Source organism: Somniosus microcephalus, chromosome 20 (assembly GCF_052327205.1).
Source record: "Somniosus microcephalus isolate GS21.2 chromosome 20, FLI_Smic_1.0, whole genome shotgun sequence".
Taxonomy (NCBI): Eukaryota; Metazoa; Chordata; class Chondrichthyes; order Squaliformes; family Somniosidae; genus Somniosus; species Somniosus microcephalus.
Window position 1 is genome coordinate 4,855,559 of NC_141006.1, and position 26,957 is coordinate 4,882,515.

At 51.1% G+C, this 26,957-nt stretch overlaps 1 protein-coding gene across 1 annotated transcript in view; it reads right to left on the reverse strand.

Moving 5' to 3' along the window:
• Positions 1-20,586, reverse strand: part of rims3 (regulating synaptic membrane exocytosis 3) — a 480,949-nt gene extending 460,363 nt beyond the window's left edge. Inside the window, exon 1 of the mRNA XM_085962301.1 lies at positions 20,228-20,586. The gene's annotated coding sequence lies outside the window, so the exon portion shown is untranslated. The remainder of the gene's footprint in view (positions 1-20,227) is intronic.
• Positions 20,587-26,957: the final 6,371 nt, after the last annotated feature.

Below are 26,957 nucleotides of genomic sequence, written 5' to 3' on the forward strand. Positions count from 1 at the left end.
ACTGTTTTAAACAAAAATTAAAATTTTTGAAAAAAATAAATAAAGTTTTTAACGGGGCTAAAAATAAACTTAACTTTCTTTAAAGTATTTTTAAATGATCAATCAGTGGGAAAAAAATTAGTTGTACTTTTTTCAACTCTTATCTTGGTAAAAGCAAACCTTACGCCTGCTTTTACCAGGCACAAGAATTGTACGTGTTTTCTGCGGGCGGAGGGGCTCCAAAAAGCGGAGCTATCCGCCCGCAGAGGCCCTGCTCCCGGCCAGCCGGAGGATCTGTCGAGAGCTTTCTTGACAGGTCGGAAATGCCGGTTTCCAGCGCATGCGCTGTGCATGCCTGAAACCGGCCTTTCCAATGTCCCGACAGGCGGGTGCACAGCGAGTACCCACCCGTAGGGATCGGAATATCCAGCCCATGCAACAGGAGCTCAGAGTAGAGTTAATTAGCCACGAAGTCCAAAAACAGGCCTCTCTGTTTTGTGTATCTGTTTCATTAGGAGGTTTGAGAAAGAAAGAAAAGACTTGCATTTCTATAGCGCCTTTCACGACCACCGGACGTCTCAAAGAGCTTTACAGCCAATGAAGTACTTTTGGAGTGTAGTCACTGTTGTAATGTGGGAAACGCAGCAGCTAATTTGTGCACAGCAAGCTCCCACAAACAGCAATGTGATAATGACCAGATAATCTGATTATGTTATGTTGATTTGAGGGATAAATACTGGCCAGGACACCGGGGAGAACTCCCCTGCTCTTCTTCGAAATAGTGTCCTGGGATCTTTTACGTCCACCTGAGAGACCAGACCGGGCCTCGGTTTAATGTCTCATCTGAAAAACGGCACCTCCGACAGTGCAGCACTCCCTCAGTATTGCACTAGAGTGTCGGCCTAGCTTTATTTGCTCAAGTCCCTGGAGTGGGACTTGAACCCACAACCTTCTAACTCAGAGAAAAGCAAAATACTGCGGATGCTGGAAATCTGAAATAAAAACAGAAAATTCCAGAAATACTCAGCAGGTCAGGCAGCATCTGTGGAGAGAGAAACAGAGTTAACGATTCAGGTCGATGACCCTTCGTCAGAAGGTTGAGGGTTTCACGCCCTTATCCAGTTCTCCCAATCTAAAAGGACATTGCAGTACAGCACTGAGGGAGTTCTTCCTGGCTAAAAGCATTGCTTTTTAGATAACACTTTAAACCAAAGCCCAATCTGCCTGTTCCAGTGATTCAGGTGGATGTGCAAGATCCCACAGTACTATTTCAAAAAGACTTTGCTGTTTGTAAAATGGCTGCCTTATCTTCCTATCTAATAACGGTTATTGCACTTCAAAGTCATTCACTGCAGGTAACTTTTCTCTTTCCGTGCTCCTGGCCTGGAGCTTTGCATGTCTGGAACACATTTCAGGAAATGTAATTCCCGCAGCCTGTAATCTTCTCTCCGCTAAGATGTGTGGACGATAAACTGCGCGCAATTTCCCGAGATGCACTCACAGTAAAGTTCTGTACGGCGACTGCGCAGGCCAAGAAATTACTTCTGTACACAAAACACTTCGAGACATAGGAACATAGGAATTGCTGGACGGAGAAAGACCACGGTCCATCGAGTTCACCTTCGACCATCCTGGGAGTCCCATGATCCAACGATAATGGAGTGTTGTTGACTAATCACAGCGATCAATCTCTGTCAATTAGTCTCCAACAGACCCAGACACGAGGCGAGGAAACCCCCAGTGGTGGAGAGCTTTGGGAACCAGAGGTCCAAAATCACCTGTTCCTCCCGAGCTCGCTACACTCACCACACCTCATGTCTCAAATAACTCAGATACTGGATCCTAAAATGTTATTTCCTGAAAGAAATCTATCACATTTACATTTGAATGAATCAACACTAACTGTTTCCACCGTCTCCCCAGGGAGCCTGGTCTACAGATTGACCAGTCGCTCACCTAAATACAGTACTGTTGCCGCAGACTAGTTTAGAACTCCCCCCGCCAACCCCTATCAAGCGCAGGCCGTGTCCTCTGGTTCTGCTGTTCTGGACAGGGTGAAGCAGTTCGTCATTGTCTACATTATCTGGCCCTTTTAGAGTCATATAAACAGCGATCTTATCGCAACATCAGAACATGCTCAATTTACATAATCACTCCTCATAATCTAATCCCTCCATCCCTCAATCATTCTGGTTGCTCGCTTCTGTATCCTTTCAACAGCTGTGATATTCTGTTTGTGTTGTACCGACCAGAACTGCACACAGTGTTCTAAGTGCGGTCGCACCAATGATTTATAAAGTGGCAGGATTACCTCACTGCTTTGACAGAATATTGACCACTTCAACGTCTCATTTGCTTTACTCACTGCCACTGAGCATTATTGTGATAGCTGCAATTTATTGTTAATCAGGATCCCAGATCTCTCATTTTCCATGCTCATTATTCTCTTTCCATTTAAGTACTAGTCCCTTCCTGGATTTTTTGTCCCATATGAAGCACTTTGTATTTCTCTACATTGAATTTCACCTGCCACCTGTCTGCCCAATTCCCGAGTATATTCAAATCCTCCTGTAGCTTATCCTGTTCAGCTCTGGAGTCTACCACCATCATTAGCTTTAGTATCATCTGCAAATTTAGCCACTGTGCTTGTAACTCCTAGCCCCAGATCATTTATGAAGATATTAAACAAAAGAGGTCCCAAAATTGACCCCTGTGGGACCACCCAGGCTAATGCCATTCTCTGTACCACCACCCTCTGGTGTCTACCGGGCAACCAATTAGTATCCATTGTAAAATATTTCCACCGATTCCCGCTTTCTTTATTTTCAGTTGCTGCCTTTCCAGAGGCGCTATATCAAAGGCCTTGCTGAAATCCAAGTACACCACACCCACTGCCTTATCCCTATCCAGCTCCTTTGTCACACCCTTAAACAAAACCAGTAAGTTACATTGGCAAGATTTCCCCTTCATAATCCCACTTTGGCTATCTTTTATGATTTTAGTTCTACCCATGATCTTATCTTTAGTAAGAGTTTCCATAACTTTACCCACAATGGAGGTCAAACCCAACGGTTCCGGGTCACTTTTGCTAACTTTTTTAATAATAGGAGTAACATTTTCCTTTCCCCAGTCCCCAGGCACCTCTCCAGTATTCAGTGATTTCTGGAAGATTTGTGCCAGAATTCCTGCAATTTCCTCCCTTATTTCCTTAAGGATATTCAGGTGCATCTTATCCGGCTCCTGAGATTTACCTTAAGGTTGCACCGCTGTTTGGCAACCATGCTAGTAGTAATGTGAATCGCGTCACATCCGACCTCTGCAACACCCTCTAGTTCCCTTTCCAGATCAAATAACTTACCCGTCTCCTCCTTGGTAAAAACGGAGGCAAAAAACCTACTTTGCACTTTTGCAGTGTGTGGCATCGGTTGTCCTGCCTGATCCCACTCTCAGTGGTCCCACTCTGTCCCTCATTTTTCTTTTTCTCTTAATATAACTGGAAAACTTCACTTCTGTTGCCTTATTCAATTCGAATTTTTTTGTTGCCATTCTAAGCCATTGTTTACACTCCAGGCATGCCTTTTGGTATTGGCTAGATCTTAATTCTATGCCAAATGCCTTCATGGCTTTAAATGTTTTTTTACCCCTTCTTTGTGAGTTCCTTGGCAGTCCCGTTGAACCAGGCAGGAGTGCCTTTAGGCTTGCTACCTTTGCTTTGCATGGGTACACATTGGCCCATTGCATTCGGTGTCACCTCCTTGAAGGAACTCTACTCCCCTAGCCAGATTTAAACTTTCCAGGCCCACTCTGACAAGACTTCTCACGTGCATAAAGATAGCATAAAATTTGGCAATTGTGTTTGGGTTTTAGTAATCTCTCCGATTCTTGTAATGTCAAGTGTGATTCCATTCTGATCACTGGTACTCAAAGCCTCACCCTCCTCTGTGTCGGAGATCTGCTCGTCCCCATTACTCAATCAAATCCAGGATGTTTTCCCCCATGTTGGCTCTTTTGAAAACTGAGTCATAAAATAGTCTTCCATTAACTCTAGAAATCCCTTCTGGTCTCACCAGTAGAGACATTATTGTCCCAGTCAATTTCTTCTAAGTTCAAATCTCCAACTACTATTGTTGGTCCGTTACTAATCACAATCCTCATCTCATCCCATAGTTTCTGCTCAAGCCTTTCACTCTGGCCTGGGGCTCTGTAACAATCTCCCAGTAATAGCCCACCTCTGTCACCAGCTATTCATTCTACCCAAAGTGATTCTGTGTCTGCCGTCTCTCTTATTCCTCAATACTGGAGTTTATATATACTGTCACACCACCTTCTATTCTCCCGATACGGTCTCTTTTAAACAATTTATATCCTTCCAGATATGTATCCCACTGATTGGAATCATTCCGCCATGTCTCTGTGATACTGATGATGTCCAATCTATCAAGCTCGGCAAGACCTTCCAGGCCACGCAGCTCCAATGCTTTTTATCTTTCCCATTCACTTTATTAACATTTTTGTAATGTATGTACCTTTAAGGGGGGAACTACTTTCTACAGCTCATGTTTACTGTAGTACCGGCAGTGACCACACCTGTATATAATGCTGAGTAGTAATCTGTTGTTTCAGTTGCAGTTTGAACCATGTTGAGTAAACACCTGTTGTACCATTCTCTGCAGTCCTTTTCTTATTATTACACGGACGTAACAGTGGCGACGACGCAGATTCGAACCTACCTGCAACTCTGCATCACCTCCCAGGGATTTGCTCCTGGAGAACAGTGGAAGGAGGTCGAGTCCAGAAGCACGGGCGTCGACCACGGGCAACCGCCCAGTCATCCAGCGGAGATTTGAGCATTGCAGGGGAGGCTGTCAAGAGCCAGGCTTGGCTTTCCAGTCACGGTGGTCCAGCGAAACGGGCTGGCAACAGGTACTGCGCAGACCCTTCCCGGACAGCGGCGGCTAGAGCCGACCGAGCGGCACAGAAAAAGGCCGAGCAGTGTCGATGGGGGAGAGAGGGGGCAGAGCGCACAGGGCGCAGCCGGTGTTCAGGACCGAGCGGCGTCAACGGGGAGAGAGACGAGAGAGAGCAGAGCGCAGCCGGTGTTCAAGGGCCGAGCAGCGTCAACGGGGGAGAGAGGCGCGCAGGAAAACGCGAGGTGCTGCCATTGCCATGAGGACCACAGTGAGCGGCATTGGCAGCAGTGCAGGAGCAGCGCACAAAACCCACAGGGCGTCGCCATTTGCCACGAGGACTGCCGAGAGCGGCGTTGGCAGCAGCGCGGGAGACGCCATTTTAAGCCGCAGCGGGGAAGAAAGGAAAGTGTGGGAGACGCCATTTTAAGCCAGTCTAACCACACCCAAAAATGCCGAAGAGTGGCAGTATCACAGCGTTCGACAATGAAGTCGAAGATTGGACGACATACGTCGAACGCATAGAAGTATACTGCAAGGCGAATGAAGTGCCAGATGACAAGAAAGCGCTGGTATTGTTGAATTCAATGGGTGCAAAAACGTATGGCTTACTGCGACACCTAGTAACCCCAGAGAAGCCAGTACAAAAGAATTTTGAAAACATAGTGTCAATCCTACAGGACCACTTAAACCCCACACCGCTGCTGATAGCAGAAAGATTTAAGTTTCACAAAAGGAACCAGCATAAAGATGAAAGTAATGCTGAGTATTTAACGGAACTGCGCAAGCTATTGAAACACTGCCAGTTTGGAACGGGACTAGCAGATACTTTAAGGGACAAGTTTGTGTGTGGGCTTCAAAGTGAAGGAACCCAGAAACAGCTCCTATCAGAAAAGGATCTTACGCTGGACAAGGCTTTCAGCATTGCAGTATCACATGAATCAGCAGCACGGGGCGCTGCAGAGATACAACGGAGACTGCAAGAATATGGCACAAATAAAATGTCATACGGAACAGTGACGTGCTATTGCTGCGGCAGAACAACACACGACCATAATGATTGCTGGTTCAAGGACAAAGTGTGCAGACAGTGTGGAAAAGTAGAACACATAGCAAGAGTCTGCAGGTCGGGAAAGAAAACCAGCAGCAAGAAATCTCCACAGGAGAAGTACAAGAAGGTACATAAGGTGACGGAGAGTAGTTCAGACGAACAGAAGAGTGATACAGACTCCGGAAGCAAGGAGCTGGGTTGTCTGAAACTACATAATGTGATCAAAATGGAGGATCACCAAACTATCTGGGTCACGCTCAAGATAGCAGGAGTCCAAGTGAAAATGGAATTGGACAGAGGATCAGCCCTAACAGTCATAAACCGAAGGGACTACAAGCGGCTATTCTCACATTGATGTGCCTTCAATAACCACAAAACTAGAAGTTATAGACTTTAACAAGTTGGCTTTTAATCACTAAGATCAGAGCTAACATCTCAACACACTGACTGGTTCACAGGAATGAGTCATACAGATCCTGAGATCTTTAAGTAAGTGAAGTCAGGGGCGGAGCCAAGAGCCAAGACCTGGAACCTTCCAGGTTAGTCAGGAAAGAGGAAGTGAAACTATACACCGTGTGGGGGAGGGTAATATACATGAGTGCAAAACGAATACAGGCAAGACAAACAGATTTCATTACATTCACATATACCCTTGAGAGATACAAAGATTGTCTTGAAGACGTTCACAGGGCAAAAAGTCTACCCCAAAGGAAAAATAAGGGTGAACGTTATATATAACGGCAAGGAAACACCAAAAATGGACCTATATGTATTGCCAGATGGAGGACCACCACTACTAGGACGAGAATGGATCCGGAAGATACAGCTAGATTGGCATTCCATACAAGCACTGACTGTAGATGCCAAAAAGGATGACGACGTCACACCTGGACGACTGTCAAAAATGCTAACTGACGCACAAGAAGTGTTCCAGCAGGGACTCGGAACACTAAAAGGCATAAAAGTGACGATCAAAATAGAGGAAAATGCAAGCCCAAAGTTTTTTAAGGCCAGACCGGTACCTTATGCGATCCGCCCAGCCGTCGAAGCAGAGCTGGAAGGTTTGGAACATTCAGGAGTACTGTCCAAAGTGGACTGGAGCGAGTGGGCTACACCCATCGTTCCTGTAATGAAGAGGTCGTTGAGTAATACGCCTGGGGAACCAAAGAAGGTTCGCATCTGTGGGGACTTTAAGGTGACAGTGAACCCAGTCCTTCACACTCTACAATATCCGCTTCCGCAGATTGAAGATATTTTCGCCTCGCTATCTGGAGGGAAACGCTTCACTAAGATTGATCTGGCCCAGGCGTACCTGCAAATGGAGGTAGAAGAAGCCTCGAAACAGTACCTCACGATCAACACTCATAAAGGTCTCTACCAATACAACCGGCTGGTGTTCGGGGTAGCATCAGCTCCGGCTATTTGGCAAAGGGCAATGGGACAAGTCCTGCAAGGGATTTCAGAGACCCAGTGTTATTTGGACGACATCTTGGTCACGGGCGAAAATGACAGTGATCACCTCGCCAACCTGGAGCAGGTGCTCACTAGATTGAAGGAATATGGGCTCCAAGCTAATCGCCACAAATGCGAGTTTTTCCAGAAGCAGATCTCGTATTGTGGCCACGTTATTGATAAAGAGGGGTTACATAAGTCCCCTGAAAAGATTGAGGCAGTAGTCAAGGCTCCAGCACCGGAAAATGTGTCACAACTGAGGTCGTTCCTCAGGCTGGTGAACTACTACCATAAGTTCTTGCCGAATTTGTCTACCGTACCACACCCACTGAACACCCTACTGCAAACGGGGGTACCATGGAAGTGGAGTGACGAATGTAAACGAGCTTTCCAGAAGAGCAAAGCATTGATCACATCAAAAGAGGTGTTGGCTCATTTCAACCCAGCACTACCAATTCGGTTGGCGTGTGATGCATCACCCTATGGCATTGGAGCGGTGCTGTCGCACAAATTCCCGGACGGCTCGGAGAGGCCAGTAGCCTTTACGTCTCGGTCACTAACCTCAGCTGAGCGTAACTACGCCCAGATTGACAGGGAGGCCCTCAGCCTAGTGTGGGGAGTGAAAAAGTTCAATCACTATCTGCACGGGCAGAAGTTCACCTTGCTGACTGACCACGAACCACTTGTCTCCATCTTTAATCCAAAGAAGGGCGTTCCGGTGATGACTGTGCAACGGCTACAAAGATGGTCCCTTTTTCTAGGGGCGCACCAATATGAAATCGAGTATAAGGGCACGAAACAGCATGGAAATGCTGATGGGCTATCACGCCTGCCACTGCCTACTGCGGAGGAAGCACCAGCAGTGGATCCTGTCGAAATATTTCATTCGACTATAATTGAATGCTTGCCAGTAACTAACGCTGGTATAGAGAAGGAGACCCGAAATGACCCGACACTGTCTCGCGTATATGATTTGATGCTGAAGGGATGGCCAGCACATGGCGACTCACTGTTGCCAGCATTCTCATCCAGAAGAGAACAGTTGTCAGTATGCCAGGGGACCTTGATGTGTGGATCCCGAGTGGTAATTCCACCCAAGTTAAGGGAGAGAGTGCTCAATGAGCTTCACGAAGGTCATCTGGGAGGGGTGAAAATGAAAAGCCTTGCTAGGGCTTATGTGTGGTGGCTGGGGATCGATCAGCAAATCGAGGACCTGACAAAGAGCTGCTCAGGATGCCAGAAGGTCCAAAATGCACCACCACATGCCCTTCTACACCCATGGGAGTGGCCCTCATCTCCATGGCAACGGGTGCATATTGATTTTGCTGGGCCATTCATGGACTCAATGTTTTTAATAGCCATGGATGCGCACTCGAAATGGCCTGAGGTGATCAAAATGTCCTCCACCACCATGGAGAAAACTATTGCAGTCCTACGGACCATTTTTGCCAGGAACGGCTTGCCAGAGCAGATTTGCTCTGATAACGGACCACAGTTTGTGTCCGAAGAGTTTCGAAGATTTATGAAAAGGAATGGGGTGAGTCATAGAGTCATAGAGTTATACAGCACGGATAGAGGCCCTTCGGCCCATCGTGTCCATGCCGGCCATCAAGCCCTGTCTAATCTAATCCCATATTCCAGCATTTGGTCCGTAGCCTTGTATGTTATGGCATTTCAAGTGCTCATTCAAATGCTTCTTCAAAGTTGTGAGGATTCCTGCCTCTACCACCCTTTCAGGCAGTGAGTTCCAGACTCCAACCACCCTCTGGGTGAAAAAGTTCTTTCTCAAATCCCCTCTAAACCTCCCGCCCTTTACCTTGAATCTATGCCCCCTAGTTATTGACCCTTCTACTAAGGGAAAAAGCTCCTCAGTATCCATCCTATCTATGCCCCTCATAATTTTGTACACCTCAATCATGTCCCCCCTCAGCCTCCTCTGCTCCAAGGAAAACAAACCCAATCTGCCCAGTCTTTCTTCATAGCTGAAGCGCTCCAGCCCTGGTAACATCCTGCTGAATCTCCTCTGCACCCTCTCCAAAGCGATCACATCCTTCCTGTAGTGTGGTGACCAGAACTGCACACAGTATTCCAGCTGTGGCCTAACCAGTGTTTTATACAGCTCCATCATAACCTCCTTGCTCTTATATTCTATGCCTCGGCTAATGAAGGCAAGTATCCCATATGCCTTTTTTACCACCTTATCCACCTGTTCCGCCGCCTTCAGGGATCTGTGTACTTGCACACCCAGATCCCTCTGCACCTCCGTCTTGCCTAGGGTCTTACCATTCATTGTGTATTCCAAGGCATTACACATCCGCCCCGTATCATCCAGCCACAAATGGATTGGCTGAGAGGTTCGTACAAACCTTTAAAAAAGCAGTAAATGCCATGTGCGATGACAACATTCCACTGCAGCATAAGGTGGACAATTACCTGTTAGCCTACAGAAATGCGACACATGCAGTCACCAACCAGGCCCCGGCCATGATGTTCTTTAACCGAAGGTTGAGATCTCGTCTGGATTTGCTCAGACCAAATGTACGAAGAGATGTTGAGAGTAAGCAATTCCAGCACATCAATGAGAAGCCGACAAGGAGCTTCAATGTAGGGCAACCAGTCTTGGCCCGCGACTACTGAACAGAGAAATGGCAACCAGGAACGATATGCACACGGCAGGGGCCAGTAATGTACACAGTGGACATTGGGGAGAGCATCGTGAGACGCCATGCTGACCAGATCCTAGAGTCACAGGAATGAGTCAACCCCATGCCTCGCTCATACGTACCTGGTGATGAAACCGACGTACAGGTAGCATCTACCCCAGAAACAGTCGCATCAGAAGCTGATGAACCAACCGACGACAGGGGGCCAGAATCACCTCCGCACCAAGAGCAAGACACTCGGGAAAGGCGCTATCCAGAAAGGATCAGGAAGCCTCCCCAAAGACTGAATTTATAAATAGACTATTTTCAGCTAATGTTGCATGTTAAAAGTGTTAATTGTAATTAGTTTGATATTTAATTGTTAAATGAGTGTTATGGTACTGTTAATCTAAAAGGGGAGGAATTGTAATGTATGTACCTTTAAGGGGGGAACTACTTTCTGCAGCTCATGTATACTGTAGTACCGGCAGTGACCACACCTGTATATAACGCTGAGTAGTAATCTGTTGTTTCAGTTGCAGTTTGAACCACGTTGAGTAAACACCTGTTGTACCGTTCTCTGCAGTCCTTTTCTTATTATTACACGGACGTAACAATTTTTACTTTGTTTTTCTCTCACTATTGGAATTGGACATATTGAACTTTGATTTGTGTTTTCACCACCTGCCAACACCTCCACCCTCTTTTGTTTAATGGAGTCCATCCGGTCTGTATAGGCTCTCCCTATTCCAAAGGTGTCCCATTGTTTGAGGCACCAAAGACCTGATTCCCTCCACCAAAGCCTTAGCCACACATTGGTGCGGAATAACCTTCTATCTCTTCTCACTAGCATGTGGCGTGGGTAGCATTTCAGAAAATACTACACTTGATGTCCTTCCTTTAAGCTTCCTTCCTAATGCCCAAAATTTAGCATGTTGGATCTCTGGTCTACTTCTACCTCTGTCATTCAATCCCACATGGATGACAAGAATTGATTCCTCACCTGCTCCTTCTCGCATTCTGTCAGCCTGGGATGTCAGATCCTCAACCTGTGCCCCGAGAGGCAACACACCATTCATTTCTCTGGGTCTGATTTGCATAGAATTCTATTCGTAAACCACATAATCAAATTTTCATACACCACAACTTGTCTGTTAGTCTTTCTGTTTTTCCCTCCTTCCCTGTCAGGCTGCTGTATTGCCCCAGTGCATGGTACATCCTCGTCTGATGCTGCTGTACTGCCCCAGTGCATGCCACATCCTCGTCTGAGGCTGCTGTACTGCCCCAGTGTATGCCACATCCTCGTCTGAGGCTGCTGTACTGCCCCAGTGCATGCCACATCCTCGTCTGAGGCTGCTGTACTGCCCCAGTGCATGCCACATCCTCGTCTGATGCTGCTGTACTGCCCCAGTGCATGCCACATCCTCGTCTGAGGCTGCTGTACTGCCCCAGTGCATGGCACATCCTCATCTGAGGCTGACATCCCTTGAGTCTCCACATCATCTCTTTCCAGAGGAGAGAACCTGTTGGAGAGCACCAGGGTTGACTGTTTCTGCCCCACTACCTGACCACAATTTTTAGTTGAGACCCACCCTCTCCTCTAGGTACCGGGGTCTCATCTCCTACTCCGACCCCCAGGGTGGTCTTCTCCAATACCTCATCTATAAAAACTTTTCCCTCCCTGATATGTTGATGGCTGGCCAGTCGCTCGCTAAGGTTAACAACTTCAGCCTTGAGTGCATCGACCAACTCGCAGTTGTTGTAGAGGAAACACTCCAGAATCTGGGCCAGCAAGACAAACATCTCACAACTTCCACAGCGCACCAAGTATTCCATCCCCGTGCAACTTTAATATGTGCGGGTTGTTTGAGTTAAAATAAATGTCAGTAAGGGAAAAAAAGAGAATGACAAACCCCCTTCAATTAAATTACTTGAATTCTCCCTGTCCCTGTTTTTTAATTATTTTTTTCCCTCAGTTAATTTACTTGGCATCTACTTCTACCTCAGAGCCTGATTCGCACTCTCACCAAAGGCCCTTTTAAAAAGTCCTCACTCTGTTTCTATCTCATTCCGTTCCCAGCTCGTTCCCGTCCCAGCTCACTCCGGTCCCAGCTCGTTCCAGTCCCAGCTCACTCCGGTCCCAGCTCACTCTGTTTCCAGCTCACTTTGTCCCCACTCACTCCGTCCCAGCTCACTCCGTCCCCGCTCACTCCAGCCCCAGCTCACTTCAATACCCGCTCACTCCGTCCCAGCTCACTCCGTCCCCGCTCACTCCATTCCCCGCTCACTTCAATACCCGCTCACTCCGTCCCCGCTCACTCTGTCCCCCGCTCACTCCATTCCCCGCTCACTCCAGTCCCAGCTCACTTCAATACCCGCTCACTCCGTCCCAGCTCACTCCGTCCCCGCTCACTCCGTTCCCCGCTCACTCCGTCCCAGCTCACTCCATTCCCTGCTCACTCCATTCCCCGCTCACTCCAGTCCCAGCTCACTCCATTCCCCGCTCACTCCATTCCCCGCTCACTCCAGTCCCAGCTCACTCCAGTCCCCGCTCACTCCATCCCCTCTCACTTCGTCCCTGCTCACTCCAATCCCTGTTCACTCCAATCCCTGTTCATTCCAATCCCTGTTCACTCCAATCCCTGTTCACTCCAGTCCCCGCTCACTCCAATCCCCGCTCACTCCAATCCCCGCTCACTCCATTCCCCGCTCACTCCATTCCCCGCTCACTCCAATCCCCGCTCACTCCATTCCCCGCTCACTCCATTCCCCGCTCACTCCAGTCCCAGCTCACTCCATTCCCCGCTCACTCCATTCCCCGCTCACTCCGTCCCCCACTCACTCCAATCCCCGCTCACTCCATTCCCCGCTCACTCCAGTCCCAGCTCACTCCGTTCCCCGCTCACTCCATTCCCCACTCACTCCATTCCCCTCTCACTCCATTCCCCGCTCACTCCATTCCCCGCTCACTCCAGTCCCAGCTCACTCCAGTCCCAGCACACTGCAGTCCCCGCTCGCTCCATCCCTGCTCACATCAATCCCCACTCACTCCATTCCCCACTCACTCCAGTCCCCGCTCACTCCATTCCCCGCTCACTCCGTCCCCGCTCACTCCGTCCCCGCTCACTCCATTCCCCGCTCACTCCAGTCCCCGCTCACTCCAGTCCCCGCTCACTCCAATCCCCACTCACTCCAATCCCCGCTCACTCCAGTCCCCGCTCACTCCAGTCCCCACTCATTCCAATCCCCGCTCACTCCAATCCCCGCTCACTCCAGTCCCCGCTCACTCCAGTCCCCGCTCACTCCAGTCCCCGCTCACTCCAGTCCCCGCTCACTCCAATCCCCGCTCACTCCAATCCCCGCTCACTCCAATCCCCGCTCACTCCATTCCCCGCTCACTCCATTCCCCGCTCACTCCAATCCCCGCTCATTCCATTCCCCGCTCACTCCATTCCCCGCTCACTCCATTCCCCGCTCACTCCATTCCCTGCTCACTCCAGTCCCCGCTCACTCCAGTCCCCGCTCACTCCAATCCCCGCTCACTCCATTCCCAGCTCACTCCAGTCCCCGCTCACTCCAGTCCCCGCTCACTCCAATCCCCGCTCACTCCATTCCCCGCTCACTCCAATCCCCGCTCACTCCAGTCCCAGCTCACTCCAGTCCCCGCTCACTCCAGTCCCCGCTCACTCCATTCCCCGCTCACTCCATTCCCCGCTCACTCCATTCCCTGCTCACTCCGTCCCCGCTCACTCCAATCCCAGCTCACTCCAGTCCCAGCTCGCTCCATTCCCCGCTCCCTCCAGTCCCAGCTCGCTCCAGTCCCCGCTCACTCCAGTCCCCGCTCACTCCATTCCCCGCTCACTCCATTCCCCGCTCACTCCGTCCCCGCTCACTCCAATCCCCGCTCACTCCAGTCCCCGCTCACTCCATTCCCCGTTCACTCCGTCCCCGCTCACTCCAATCCCCGCTCACTCCATTCCCCGCTCACTCCAATCCCCGCTCACTCCAGTCCCAGCTCACTCCAGTCCCCGCTCGCTCCAGTCCCGCTCACTCCAGTCCCCGCTCACTCCATTCCCCGCTCACTCCAATCCCTGCTCAGCTCACTCCAGTCCCAGCTCACTCCATTCCCCGCTCGCTCCAGTCCCCGCTCACTCCAGTCCCCGCTCACTCCAGTCCCTGCTCACTCCAGTCCCAGCTCACTCCATTCCCCGCTCGCTCCAGTCCCAGCTCACTCCAATCCCCTCTCACTCCATTCCCCGCTCACTCCATTCCCCGCTCGCTCCAGTCCCAGCTCACTCCATTCCCCGCTCGCTCCAGTCCCCGCTCACTCCAGTCCCCGCTCACTCCAGTCCCAGCTCACTCCAATCCCCGCTCACTCCAGTCCCAGCTCACTCCATTCCCCGCTCACTCCGTCCCCGCTCGCTCCAGTCCCAGCTCACTCCAGTCCCCGCTCACTCCAATCCCTGCTCACTCTGTCCCCGCTCACTCTGCAGTGCGCTCTGCTCGAGCTCCAAGAGAGATGTGATGAGGCACCATATAAATGCGAGCGTTCTTCCTTATAGATTCCCATTTGAGTTCTTTATAAAGATTAGTTTCGTAGCACATAAGGGGAATCGATATAAAGTGTGTTATGCTTTGGAAATATAAATTGTTCTGAGGTAAGTTATCTTAATATTCTAGTATTAGCTGGAGATATGAGGTTGCTCTGTAAATTCAGTCAGTGAGCTGACAGCATAACTGCTGAAGCTTCCCGTTCTTCCACATTGGATCTACGACACACTGCTTCAGGAAACAGTCCCTGGACACAGTCCATTTTCACCATCAACTTCTGCCTTCTTCCGGTCTACATTAGATCTTGTGGCAATTGGAGCAAACCTTAAGGTGCACCCGTGAAAACACAAATCAAGGTTTAATATTAAAAAGAAAAAAGAAAGAACTTACATTTCTACAGCGCCTTTAACAACCGAGAGCGCTTTACAGCCAATGAAGTACTTTTGAAGTGTAGTCACTGCTGTAATGTGCGAAACGTGCCAATCAGTTCACACACAGAAAGCTCCCACACACAGCAATGTGATAATGACCAGATAACCTGTTTTAGTGATGTTGGTTGAGGGATAAAAAGGCAGGTCACCTGCTCCCCTGCTCTTCTTCAAATAGTGCCGTGGGATCATTTACAAACACCCGAGATGGGGCCTCGGTTTAACATCACAACTGAAAGACAGCATCGCGACACCGCAGCACTCCCTCAGCACTGCACTGAAGTGTCAGCCTGGATTTTGTGCTCTAGGCTCTGGACTGGGACTTTAGACTCACAACCTTCTGACTCATGACAAGAGTGCTACCAACTGAGCCATGGGACTGGCCACAGTTCTGTGTGGCCATTTTCAGAGCATCTTTTAAAGACCAGTGGTTAAGCTGCTCTACGTCCAGTATCACTGGCTCGCCATCCACCCACTGGTACCTTAAAATCGCTTCTTGCTCCTACAAACAGCAGAGGACCCCTATTGAAATTTGTTAATAAGGCCTGCCTTAGCCGGGAGCACTAGGTGGCCATTTCAAGGACTGCTCGAAAATTGAGTCAGGTGGTCTCGGGCGGACATTTTGTCTACCTACGATTTTGTAGCATGGTAGGCAGATCAATATCACCCCCTACTATTCAAGTTGGGTTCACAAGCTACCTATCCATCCCCCAATCATTGACTTTCTCACTAACGTCTGTCTCCTCTGTGGCGCCCTGACCTCCTGGTACCACCAGGCAGGCTGTGGGCCACATTCTATTCACCAACCCTCTCGGTTCCTTTGTGAACAGCCTCCACCGACTGCTCACAGGAGTTGGCTTGTTTCAGCTCCCTCCCTCCCTGCCTGCCTGCCCCTCCTGACTCTCTCGCTTCGATTTGTCAGCTTCTCCCACTTCATTCCTGCCACAGCTTCCTTGTGAAGGCTCACGAGGAATGCCTGATCTACAGCTCGCCGTCCCATCTGTGCACTGTCAAATGCACATCTGTGCACTGTCAAATGCACATCTGTGCACTGTCAAATGCACATCTGTGCACTGTCAAATGCATCGAGAAGCTGCCCAAGTCCAGCTGGCTGCTCGAATGCAGTGACAATTAGAGCAAGTGGGGACATCCTAGATCCTGCTCTGGGATGTGTCCATATTACGCATTGCTCTGGTAACATTACATTACATCCTGTAAATAACGGCACTCACATACACATTAACACCACTGGTTCACATTCCCCGATATGTTAGTGGCCCGTTTCACACTCGCACATACATTAGAGCCCTATTTCACACTACCACATATCTTAGTGCTTCGTTTCACACTAAAATCTATGTTAGTGACCCTGTTTCACCGCTCTCAATCACGTCTGCATGCACAGTTTTATTTTAGAATAACCTGGCCTCTGACCAGCGTCCCACCTCAGTCCCACCTCCGTCCCACCTCAGTCCCTCCTCCGTCCCTCCCCGTCTCTCCTCCCTCCCCCCCATCCCTCCTCGTCCCTCCTCAGTCCCTCCCCCGTCTCTCCTCCATCCCTCCCCATCCCTCCTCGTCCCTCCTTAGTCCCTCCCTATCTCTCCTCCCTCCCTCCTCCCGTCCCTACTCCCCCCTCCTCTGTCCCTCCCCCGTCACTTCTCTGTCCCTCCCCCGTCCCTCCTCTGTCCCTCCTCAGTCTCTCCCCTGTCCCTCCCCCGTCCCTCCTCAGTCTCTCCCCTGTCCCTCCCCAGTCCCTCCTCTGTCCCTCCCCCGTCCCTCCCAGCCTGTTTGAGACTGGGGAAAGCTGGCTGCCATTCAACCTTCTGGAGAGGCCTTGAAAATCACAATCTCACTGAATGGCCTCCTTGCCTCGAGCACACAGCATTTCTGTTACACAAACAATGCTGTAAAAACCTATGTGCTGTGTGTGATTGGTGTAAAGCTGCACGCTCCAGCCCCTGGGACACCAGAACAGAGAGACAGGTTAAGTCAAAGCGACTGATGCTCCGACACCTGAGTGAGAACAGCTTTAAAACCCAACTTGAATCTCTACCTCAAACATCTAAGCTGACTTCCTATCTGATCCGGTTGTGAGCCTACAATCGCTCCAGTTTTCGAATATCTTTGTAACTGCGACAGTTATTTAGGAACTCCCAGGGCTCTCTCCCTGACTTGGTAGGTCAGTGTGGTGATGTAGCGTGGCATTGAGCCAGTCAGACCAGGAGGAGGCGGGCTTCTCCCTGCCAGCTTGGGGTGCCCGAGATTTTTATCTTCATAGGCTGCACAGTTGTTTATCATGGAGCTTCAGTAACCAAGTCTGCCATTTAAATCCAGCAATGGGGAGACTGGGATCTCTCCCGGTGGATGAGTTACGATGGTTCCTCATCCATACTGATCATGTGATCCATATTCCCGTTAATTCCCAGCTATCTCCAGTTGCAGACACTAGCAGATCTTGGTGCTCTGATTTGGGATTTAGCCACAAAAGGGGCAACAACGCTAATAACAGCCTATCCCAAATCCCAGAACAGGACCAACCGGCGAGTTCGAAATAGAGGGGCAAATAGGAGTAAGGTGCCCGTGCTTTGAGGGCCAGTCTGAGAAAGCAAGGTCTCAGGGCCTGCACATGAGTTGTCTGAGCTCTGCCAGTCACTCGCCAGTTACAGGGGGCCACAGGTGGCCTTAGCATCTCCAGGCTAGGGAGACACCAATTCAGCCAGACATCCTGCTCCTGATCACAAGCCAGTGACTGTTATTGGAGACCGTGCGCATGTGGTCATTGGGTGAGAATAGGATCAGGCACCCCATAGTCAAATAGCTTGCCAGCACTCATTGTCTGGACTCAGACAAAGGTGGACCCTTTAGTGAGATGTGACTGGGGCACCAGGCTCCTGTGAAATGGTATCCCAGGGTACCTTCAGGAACAGGGGGCACCAGGCTCCTGTGAAATGGTATCCCAGTATACCTTCAGGAACAGGGGGCACCAGGCTCCTGTGAAATGGTATCCCAGTATACCTTCAGGAACAGGGGCACCAGGCTCCTGTGAAATGGTATCCCAGTATACCTTCAGGAACAGGGGCACCAGGCTCCTGTGAAATGGTATCCCAGGGTACCTTCAGGAACAGGGGCACCAGGCTCCTGTGAAATGGTATCCCAGTATACCTTCAGGAACAGGGGGCACCAGGCTCCTGTGAAATGGTATCCCAGGGTACCTTCAGGAACAGGGGGCACCAGGCTCCTGTGAAATGGTATCCCAGTATACCTTCAGGAACAGGGGGCACCAGGCTCCTGTGAAATGGTATCCCAGTATACCTTCAGGAACAGGGGGCACCAGGCTCCTGTGAAATGGTATCCCAGTATACCTTCAGGAACAGGGGCACCAGGCTCCTGTGAAATGGTATCCCAGGGTACCTTCAGGAACAGGGGCACCAGGCTCCTGTGAAATGGTATCCCAGTATACCTTCAGGAACAGGGGGCACCAGGCTCCTGTGAAATGGTATCCCAGGGTACCTTCAGGAACAGGGGGCACCAGGCTCCTGTGAAATGGTATCCCAGTATACCTTCAGGAACAGGGGGCACCAGGCTCCTGTGAAATGGTATCCCAGGGTACCTTCAGGAACAGGGGGCACCAGGCTCCTGTGAAATGGTATCCCAGGGTACCTTCAGGAACAGGGGGCACCAGGCTCCTGTGAAATGGTATCCCAGTATACCTTCAGGAACAGGGGGCACCAGGCTCCTGTGAAATGGTATCCCAGTATACCTTCAGGAACAGGGGGCACCAGGCTCCTGTGAAATGGTATCCCAGGGTACCTTCAGGAACAGGGGGCACCAGGCTCCTGTGAAATGGTATTCCAGGGTACCTTCAGGAACAGGGGGCACCAGGCTCCTGTGAAATGGTATCCCAGGGTACCTTCAGGAACAGGGGGGCACCAGGCTCCTGTGAAATGGTATCCCAGGGTACCTTCAGGAACAGGGGGCACCAGGCTCCTGTGAAATGGTATCCCAGGGTACCTTCAGGAACAGGGGGCACCAGGCTCCTGTGAAATGATATTCCAGTATACCTTCAGGAACAGGGGCACCAGGCTCCTGTGAAATGGTATCCCAGTATACCTTCAGGAACAGGTCAAGACCCAGGAGAAAATAAGGAGGGAAATACTCAGTGGGAATGAATGGCCGGTGACCTCTTTAAAAAGCGCACAAACTGATGACAGGTACCTATTGCTTCCAGTTTGCTGGCATTCTCGTTAAACAAACTGTGAGGAAACTCGGTTGCAAATTCCTGTTAAACGTAATCCTGCATTGCACACTCCACCTCGTTTCCAGTCCCAACCCGCATCTCGCTCTGCATCGTTCCCGTCATGCTACCATAAAACCAGCGTTATAGCTCACACTCGCTATAAGCCGCCGCCCCATTTACAGCCTTCCTCAGTCCACTAAAAGTAAAAGTTGCATTAGTCACATATAGAGCACCTTAAAACAGGCAGTAAACTGGCACTTAGACACCAGGATTTACGGTACTCTTTGTTTAGCAAGCTTACAGCCCAAATACAATGAAAACAGCAATCAGCCACAAGATGTATCTTAGAAATAAGTATGCGCCTGCACACACAGAGTGCGAGAGTAATTGTACAGAACACGCTGGGAGTATCGCACACATTGACTGCTCTGTGTGAACTGACACACAATCACCATTCAGACAGGGACTCAGTACCGAGATTAACCATCACAACCAAGGCTGTGAAGGGTTAACCCATCTTTGTAGAGCAAACTTGACACTTGGATTACAAGGCAAGCTGCTAATGAGCGGTGTAAATGCAAAGGCTGGAAGCCGACCAAATCGCCACCTGGTTACCAAATAAAACAAAATATATTTATATCATAATTTTATTTATAAAGCAATTTGCCAGCAATGCAGCAACAGACCCAGTCTCAGAATACAGCAAGTGCTCAAGGAATGGGCTGAGACACAGTGCGACCACTGTGGGAATCATAAGACCCCCCCTCCCACCTTCCCCCTCCCTCCCCATCAGCCCCTCTCATCACTGGTATCAACAAAGCAAAGCCAACAATATGGATATGCTACTTCTCTTTTCCGACACACGATCAGCTGTGGTTTCAGGATCATTCAAGGCAGACAGCAACAGATACAACATTATTGATCATTTCTTCCACAATTCTGTTTTAAGATTCATTGTGGAAAACTAGAAACATACTCACCGACAGGAAAACGCCTTTCCTTTCTGCCGAGATTCTGGTTATATTTCACCTGTATAAATCTCTTTCACTCTTGGCCATTGTCTCTAACGCGAGTGCAGAAATGAAGCCACGGCTTATCCTCTGCCTTCTTGCTATCTAAGTGGAGACGCTCACAGCTGAAAGCGACCCTAACGTCACCATGGTAACCTACCTGACCCACTAATCCAAACTGTCAGCCGCACCAGAACCTCAAACCTCCAGGACTGCACAACATTGCTGGTTTAACAATAACATCACACCACAGCGATCTAACCGGCCGCCCGCCAGCCTCAGCAACCAGCAGGCTGCCCAAGAACAGGAGCAATCATTCAAATGCAGGAGCTGCTCAAGAAACAAAAATGGACTAAAAATGTCTCTCTAATTGCTTCTCTATTTATTGCAAGGAATAAATTAACCCCCCCCCCCCACACCCCTCCCCTTAGCTGTTAGTTTTTTTCGGATTGGTCTAGAATACTGTAAAATGCGGAATAATTATATAGCCTGAACAATTAATGATCAGTTGCATCCACATTGGCTGTGCCACTTCCCGATGGGCTGTCGTGGATTAGTGTTGCGATAGCAGGCAGGGGGAATGTGCCGAGTGTTTACTGACTCCAATGCCCTGGCACCCGAGGCGCTGCCTTGCTGGGGTCCAGTTCCACAGGTGGCGGCCAACCTCTGCTCCCTCCCTCAACTGGGCATTCTCTGGCCACACAACCAGGGGCTAAATATTCAGCTTGGGCGCGATAGCTCCGGCCGCCAGTTCTAGGCCCCGCCCTGTGTTCACTTCCATTGCCTTGGATATTGGCCCGGGCCTGTAACGGGAGGCCGATGTGCTACTGCCCTGGATGAATGTCTAGCCCCGACTGGTAGCTTTGGCGGAACATTTGCAGACAGGCCTGACCAGACGCCACCCGCACACGTTCACATTCTAGCCGGGGAGACTAAACAATGATGGCAACAGAATATTTCAGATTTCCAGCATCTGCAGTATTTGTGATGGCAGCAGGAGACCTGACTGTTACTTTAGCCCAATCTAGCCCAGGGACACTGCGGCTAATTGGAGCAATGCTGCTCCTCCTGCTCAGCCAGCAGAGCCTGGGGCTTGGCCACAGCACCACCCTGTTACAGACAATCACTGCCTTAACCATCCGAGCAATCAGTGGGGATGGAGTGAAATTATGGGGTGTCATTCCCATCGACACCTCTGGCAGTGTAATCTAACGGAGCTGAACACCCGCCTGCTGTGGCATCCTCCTGAAATCAAAAATTCTACATGGGGCGGCAATCTGCTCCATAGATTACCACTCAGGTGGTGAAGGTGAAAATTATCCTGATATGTCATCATTAATAATCGTTCAGAGTCATGACCCTAACACTACCCCTGACCCTGACCCTAAAGCTAACTGAACATCATGGTGATAATCTGACATCTACAGAACTAGGGATCTGGAACTCATCACATGCGCTTTGGCCTAGAAATTCAGTCGTGTTTGCGCCCACTTAGGGGCGAAAGAGTGGGTTGCGCCGGAAGTTTTTTAGTGCCCGAAATTAAGTTGGTTCCTAACAGCGGCGTTAGCCGGTAGCGCTGCGCCGGCACCGATGACGTCATCGGTGTGCGCAGCGCCCCGGTTCCAACGCGATTCCGTGCCGAAGGCCAAATTCAGTTGCGGCTGCCTCGCCCGCAGCGGCCGCAAACAACGTTTGAAAAACGGGGCCTTGCAGCTCCGAGAGGCCGGCGCATAAAGGTGGAGGGGCGGCCGGCCGCTTTCCCGGCGGCCGCATGGCCGCACCTCCCTCCCCGGACTCCTGCATCACCCCTGCTGTCTGACTCCCGCAAGCCCGGCACTTCTCCGTGGTGCCGGGCTCATTTGCCGGGGGAATCCAGCGGCGATCTCACGGCTGCAGGCAGCTCCTCCTTAAGAGAAGGAGGAGGCCTGCAGTACCCCAGCCTGCCGCACCGCATCGGGTGGCGCAGCGGCAGCTGGACGCCTGAAATAGACTTTCATCGCCCCAAGCGAGGCGGCCAAACCCTGCAATAGCGCCCGCCTCCGTCTTGGCCCGTCGCAACTGAATTTCAGGCGGGCGCTACGGGAATCCGGGCGAGCGCTAAATTTCGGGCGCTAAAGACCTGGCGGGGCCTTACTGAATTTCTAGGCCAGTGGTGTGCCTTACAATAATGCAACAGTACTTGGGACCTGTACACTCAGGCAATGGGTGTGAACTGATTTTATGGCTTAGAATCATAGTACAGCACAGAGGGAGGCCATTCGGCCCATCGGGTCAGCGCCGGTATTGCCCAGGTGTCTGAAGCACGGATGAGTTTGGTTGTCCTTTTAAACATTACTTCCTTGCTGAATCTGCTTGCCCAGTGGTGCCCAGGTGTACTCCAGGTGTGGCCATACCAGGACCTTGTACAGACTCATTGATCTAGAACTTGACTTAGTACGACAGTGTAAAATGGGCGATAGTGAATCGGCAGCTCGTTTTACAACTCTCCCCAATGAAGTCAATGGCAATAAAAATGGGGAGCGATGTAAAACAGGCTGCTGACTCGCTACTGCCCGTTTTACAAATCACAACAGTCAAAAGTCAATGGTTAAATTCCACACCATAATCACATCCTGGGATCTGCACTCTATCCCACTGGCTATACATCCCAAGATCCAGTGAGTGTTCTGCCTCCTGACACTGCACTCTTGGTTTCAGTGAGATACACACCAGTATTCCCAGGTCCCCTCTTATGTTGTGTCCTGTAGGCCAGAGTAAGTTCCCGCTGTTTATTTCCCTTTCCTAGTCCACTTACCTTGCATTGTCCACATTGAATGCCTTTTCCCATGCATCAGCCCACCTTTCTAAATCCAGGTCCATTTATATTTGGATTGTCTCTCCCCAATTGATGTCATCTGCAAACTGAGAAAACGCTGCTTCTGTCCTGAGCTCCAAATGGATTTTCTACACTGTGAAAAGCAGCATCACCAGTACTGAGCCCGGGGACACCCTCACTGGTGACCCCTTGCCACCGAGAAAAGCAGCAGCACCAGTACTGAGCCCTGTGCCACCCTTGGTGGTGACCCCTTGCCACTGTGAAAAGCAGCAGCACCAGTACTGAGCCCGGGGCCACCCTCACTGGTGACCCCTTGCTGTGTTGATGTCCCTCTATTAACAACCACCCTTTGCTTTCTCTGCTTTAGCCAATTCTCAATCCGCCTCAGAACCAGCCTCTTATTTCCTTCCTACCCTGTGGATTCATTGCTTGTGCGGCACAGTTACAAAAGGCTTGCTGAGATCTAAATATACCCCAGCCACACAATTCCTGTTGTCAACAAGGTCTGTCATTTTCCTGAGCCGCATTAAATTAGTTGGCTAAATCTGCCCTCCCAGAAATCCACACTGGCTCCCTCTTCCCATCCCACACCCATCACATGTTTCATTTCTCCCTCTTTCAGGCCTGCCTTCTAATGATTTCCCCACAACTGACTCGGGCCTGTAGGTTCCTGGGTTGTCCCTTTGCCCCTTTTTAAGGATTGCTGCTCTCCCAGGTCTCCCTATCATTGGGCACAGCTCCTGTTGTTGATGATTCTCTAAAGATAGTGGCAATTCTGTGGCCGATTTCACACGCTGGTTATTTCAATACCTCGTGTCATGTCCACCTGGGCCTCGTCCTCCTTTCACTTCCTCAGCCCATCAGTGAGCACCTGATGTGAAATTTCAGATCCTTTCAGTACTTCCTGCGCCCACTGGAATTCGGTGTCCCGTGATGGGAAGGGACCCTCACACCCCGGGGGTTTCTCCGTGACCATACAAGTGAATTATTATGGTCATTTGCTGTCCCTCGGTCACTTGATGTCTTGTCACCTTTGTGATATTTCCTCTTCCACTTGCTTGCTGTGATTATGTAGAACTGTTGCCTTTTTTCGTATTTCCATACTATCCAACCTAATTTTCTAATTCATCACCCAACAAATTTCTTGACTTCCTTTTACCTTCCCTGTACCCATGGGTACGGTACTAGAGTGGTTATGTTACCGCAATAGTAATCCAGGGAAGGTGAGTTTAAAACCCACCATGGCCGTTTGAGAATTGGAATTCAATTTTAAATTTCTGGAGGTTCACAGTGTAGGAAAGAGTTAGGGCCCAGTGTGTCAGACAGGGTTAGGGCCCAGAGTGTAGGACAGGGTTAGGGCCCAGTGTGTCGGACAGGGTTAGGGCCCAGTGTGTAGGACAGGGTTAGGGCACAGTGTGTAGGAAAGAGTTAGGGCCCAGTGTGTCGGACAGAGTTAGGGTCCATTGTGTAGGACAGGGTTAGGGCCCAAAGTGTAGGACAGGGTTAGGGCCCAGTGTGTCGGACAGGGTTAGGGCCCAGTGTGTAGGACAGGGTTAGGGCCAAGTGTGTAGGACAGGGTTACGGCCCAGAGTGTAGGACAGGGTTAGGGCCCAGTGTGTAGGACAGGGTTAGGGCCCAGTGTGTCGGACAGGGTTAGGGCCCAGTGTGTCGGACAGGGTTAGGGCCCAGTGTGTCGGACAGGGTTAGGGCCCAGTGTGTCGGACAGGGTTAGGGCCCAGTGTGTCGGACAGGGTTAGGGCCCAGTGTGTAGGACAGGGTAAGGGCCCAGAGTGTAGGACAGGGTTAGGGCCCAGTGTGTCGGAAAGGGTTAGGGCCCAGAGTGCAGGACAGGGTTAGGGCCCAGTGTGTCGGACAGGGTTAGGGCCCAGTGTGTAGGACAGGGTTAGGGCCCAGTGTGTAGGACAGGGTTAGGGCCCAGTGTGTCGGAAAGGGTTAGGGCCCAGAGTGCAGGACAGGGTTAGGGCCCAGTGTGTCGGACAGGGTTAGGGCCCAGTGTGTAGGACAGGGTTAGGGCCCAGTGTGTAGGACAGGGTTAGGACCCAGTGTGTAGGACAGGGTTAGGGCCCAGTGTGTAGGACAGGGTTAGGGCCCAGAGTGTAGGACAGGGTTAGGGCCCAGAGTGTAGGACAGGGTTAGGGCCCAGTGTGTCGGACAGAGTTAGGGCCCAGAGTGCAGGACAGGGTTAGGGCCCAGTGTGTCGGACAGGGTTAGGGCCCAGTGTGTAGGACAGGGTTAGGGCCCAGTATGTAGGACAGGGTTAGGGCCCAGTGTGTAGGACAGGGTTAGGGCCCAGAGTGTAGGACAGGGTTAGGGCCCAGAGTGTAGGACAGGGTTAGGGCCCAGAGTGTTAGGACAGGGTTAGGACCCAAAGTGTAGGACAGGGTTAGGGCCCAGAGTGTAGGACAGGGTTAGGGCCCAGAGTGTAGGACAGGGTTAGGGCCCAGTGTGTCGGACAGGGTTAGGGCCCAGTGTGTAGGACAGGGTTAGGGCCCAGTATGTAGGACAGGGTTAGGGCCCAGTGTGTAGGACAGGGTTAGGGCCCAGAGTGTAGGACAGGGTTAGGGCCCAGAGTGTTAGGACAGGGTTAGGGCCCAGAGTGTAGGACAGGGTTAGGGCCCAGAGTGTCGGTCAGGGTTGGGCCCAGTGTGTCGGACAGGGTTAGGGCCCAGTGTGTCGGACAGGGTTAGGGCCCAGTGTGTAGGACAGGGTTAGGGCCCAGTGTGTCGGACAGGGTTAGGGCCCAGTGTGTCGGACAGGGTTAGGGCCCAGTGTGTCGGACAGGGTTAGGGCCCAGTGTGTAGGACAGGGTTAGGGCCCAGTGTGTAGGGCAGGGTTAGGGCCTAGTGTGTCGGACAGGGCTAGGGCCCAGTGTGTCGGACAGGGTGAGGGCCCAGTGTGTCGGAAAGGGTTAGGGCCCAATGTGTCAGACAGGGTTAGGGCCCAGTGTGTCGGAAAGGGTTAGGGCCCAGTGTGTAGGACAGGGTTAGGGCCCAGTGTGTCGGACAGGGTTAGGGCCCAGTGTGTAGGACAGGGTTAGGGCCCAGAGTGTAGGACAGGGTTAGGGCCCAGTGTGTAGGACATGGTTAGGGCCCAGTGTGTAGGACAGGGTTAGGGCCCAGTGTGTCGGACAGGGTTAGGGCCCAGAGTGTAGGACAGGGTTAGGTCCCAGTGTGTAGGACAGGGTTAGGGCCCAGTGTGTCGGACAGGGTTAGGGCCCAGAGTGTAGGACAGGGTTAGGGCCCAGTGTGTAGGACAGGGTTAGGGCCCAGTGTTTAGGACAAGGTTAGGGCCCAGTGTGTAGGACAGGGTTAGGGCCCAGTGTGTAGGACAGGGTTAGGGCCCAGTGTGTATGACAGGGTTAGGGCCCAGTGTGTAGGACAAGGTTAGGGCCCAGTGTGTAGGACAGGGTTAGGGCCCAGTGTTTAGGACAGTGTAAGGGCCCAGTGTGTCGGACAGGGTTAGGGCCCAGTGTGTCGGACAGCGTTAGGGCCCAGTGTGTCGGACAGGGTTAGAGCCCAGTGTGTCGGACATGGTTAGGGCCCAGAGTGTAGGACAGGGTTAGGGCCCAGTGTGTCAGACAGGGTTAGGGCCCAGAGTGTAGGACAGGGTTATGGCCCAGTGTGTCGGACAGGGTTAGGGCCCAGTGTGTAGGACAGGGTTAGGGCCCAGAGTGTAGGACAGGGTTAGGGCCCAGTGTGTCAGACAGGGTTAAGGCCCAGTGTGTTGCACAGGGTTAGGGCCCAGTGTGTAGGACAGGGTTAGGGCCCAGTGTGTCGGACAGGGTTAGGGCCCAGTGTGTCGGACAGGGTTATGGCCCAGTGTGTCAGACAGGGTTAAGGCCCAGTGTGTTGGACAGGGTTAGGG